The sequence below is a fragment of the Microtus ochrogaster genome, unplaced genomic scaffold (assembly GCF_000317375.1).
Source record: "Microtus ochrogaster isolate Prairie Vole_2 unplaced genomic scaffold, MicOch1.0 UNK26, whole genome shotgun sequence".
Classification (NCBI taxonomy): Eukaryota; Metazoa; Chordata; class Mammalia; order Rodentia; family Cricetidae; genus Microtus; species Microtus ochrogaster.
This window is the reverse complement of record NW_004949124.1, coordinates 2,833,058-2,836,020: the sequence shown is the minus strand read 5'-3', so window position 1 is coordinate 2,836,020 and position 2,963 is coordinate 2,833,058.

The window sequence follows — 2,963 nt, the reverse complement described above, 5'->3', positions numbered from 1 at the left end:
CCACTCTTGACCTCCCTTCTAATAACTTCATGGAGAGGAGGATGTGGAACCCAGTGAAGAGCGACCATTCCTGACCTCCCCCACTCCCGACCTCCCCCACTCCCGACCTCCCCCACTCCCGACCTCCCCTTCTGTTTTCTGGGACTGTAAGCCTGACTTTGAGGGGAACACAGATGCACCCCTGGACTAATTCAGCAGACTCTAATCAGATGAAGAGATACACGGATAACAGTAAAGAGAAGGCTGCTGGGGTTCAGATCCTGAGGGCTGCACGGTGACTCAGCTGGTTAAAGGACTTGCCACAGAAGCCTGAAAACCCGCGTTACAGCCCTGGGTCCACATGATGGCAGGGGAGAAGTGACTCTGGGAAGTTGTCCTCTGACTCCACACGTTGAAGAGCTCATGTACACACATACATAGGCATGGAAGCACGCACTCAGGCACATGCACACAGTCATAATAAGTATTTCTAAAACCTTGACTCAACCAAGCCTTGTGCCACATGGGTATAATCCCAGGACTCTGGAGGCAAAGGCAGCAGATCTCTGTGTTCAAGGCCAGCCTGATCTCCACAGCTAGCACTAATCCAGTCAGGACTACGTAGTGAGATCCTGTCTCAAATAAACAAAAGCCTGACTCCACTACTCACGCTGCTCATCAGATGTGTGGGAAACTGCCCACTCATGTAAAGTGAGGGGACTAGAAGTTGAGAGAGCCAATCAGATTGCCGGGCACTTTACAGCCATGTAAATGTCAATTCTTCTTCTCCCTCAACTCAGTGGGGTTTCTCACTGAACCCTTAAACTCAAAACAAGCCCTTTCCTTAATGCTATCCTCACGAACCCATCACCGGAGGACAAGTCTTTCACGGGCATACTCTCCCTAAATGGGCTCTGTAGCATGATGCTGAGACTTTCTTCTTTTTTACAGAGACTCAGAGGTGTCAGGTGACTTCTCCAAGGTCGCAGGGCCCTGAGAGGAGAGCTTGATTCAGCCTAATTCTCTGCAGCTCCAAAGTTTGCGTTGTCTGCTTCCCACAGCACTCTCCTTCCAACGGATGCTTGTGAATCAAAGTCACACGCCAGGGAAAAACGACTGCACTCCATCAGCGTAGGAAGCCTTCATCCAGGAAGGGCAGTTTACTCAGGGGACCTATCATCTTATTTTCCAATGTCCCACAGTCCTTGAGCTGCCTTCTCGTGGCTGCATTTTCCTCTACGTCCACAAGATGGCAATGTTCAATAAAGTTAAATGCAAAGTTAAGAAACTTAAGCACCGGACGGGAGCAGGACTAAGCACTACCCTAAAATACACTGGAGTAGAACAAACCCCACCCCCAGGACAAAGTGTGCACTCTTGGGAAGGCTGACCCCTATTTCCTACATCACAAACAGAAATCAATGGACCAGACAAAATAAAGAATAAAAATGGGGTACTAAGGGAAGGAGAGCCTGTCAGATGGCTCAGCAAGTAAAGGCACTTGCCTGATGACCTGAGTCTGATCCCACACTGTAAAATGAGAGAACTGACTCCGGCCTCCACAGACATGCAGTGGTGCTCACGTACATGCACATATGCACATATACACACACAGAGAGACACACATGAACACATGTACACACAGAGACACACATGACAAAACAAACAAATAATTTTTAAAGAAGAAATTAAAAGAAGCAGGAAAATGAAGAATGAGGCCAAATTTAATAGCAGGAGAAAGTGACAAGTACCTGACAATAAGAAACTTCAGGTAGGAACGCCTTCTCCAGGGTCATGTTTCAAAAGCATAGTTCAACATGGCTTGAAAGGCATAGTGGACACAGAAGCAGCTCTCAAATGCCCTTATTTCTCTCACAAAGTACAGCTAAAGACCAAAAACATTAAAACAAACATTAGTAAGATGCCAAAAGTTGAAGAGAAGGCAGAGAAACTCAGAGCCTCACAATCCATGGGAAGACACGGGGGGAATTCTCAAGTTGATTTTTGTGACAAGACTAGTTATCAGAGAAATTGGTGACTTGGAAACACTGCACACAAACACATAGACAAGTGGACGGAGAGACAGATGGACAAACAGAAAGCCTATATCTTACCAAATGACCAGGAAATTGGCAACCTAGTAGAAATGACAGACATGCTTGTGTGTCTGTGGTATTATCGATAGGATCCACAATCAACTCATATCACTGAGGTATATTTCTAGTCCTTACAAACATAAAATTTTTGGATAGTGATCACTCAGCTACAGTCAAATAGCATAGGCCTGCTTCAGCCTTGCTCTCCCCAGAAAATGTGAAGCAGAAAGCCTGTATTTCCACCTTTCTACATAGCATCGTCCCCTGCCCTCGCTACAGCTACGTCCGGCTGGCACAGCTTCAGGAAGGGCCAGCAAAGGCTGGGCTCTCATTCTTGCTTAGTCGTTTCAAGCACCACTGAGTGGTCAGTAGGTACCACATAGGGATCGGAGCTCTACCACCACCAGGTAGTAATGACCTGCCCCTGGGGTGTGAGCAGAGGCCCCTTGGAGAGCCTGACGTCCCACCACTCCCCAGCAGCTACAAGAAGTCTCTATACCCGGAATATCCCTAAAGCCAGGAAGGAAATCTGAACTGTGGCCCCACCCAGCAACAGCAAGACAAATATCCCCTTTCTTCCACCAAAGCTATAGCAAAGAGGATCTATTGAGATACAATATTTAAACAAAATCCAAAATCCTGGAACATCTAAGATGCTTGGTTTCGACTTTTTAAACTTGACTCATCCGTCCTAGTTATTTTTCTATTGTTGTGGTAAGACACCACAAGACAACTTAGAGAAGAAAGAGCTTATTGTGGACTTACAACCAGAGGTAGAGAGTTCATGGCAATCATGGGGGGATTATCTAAAAGAATAGTTAAAAGGAGCTACTTAATCAAAGGGAAAGGACCCCTCCGTGGGTGGTGTATGTATGGTATGAGTGTGTG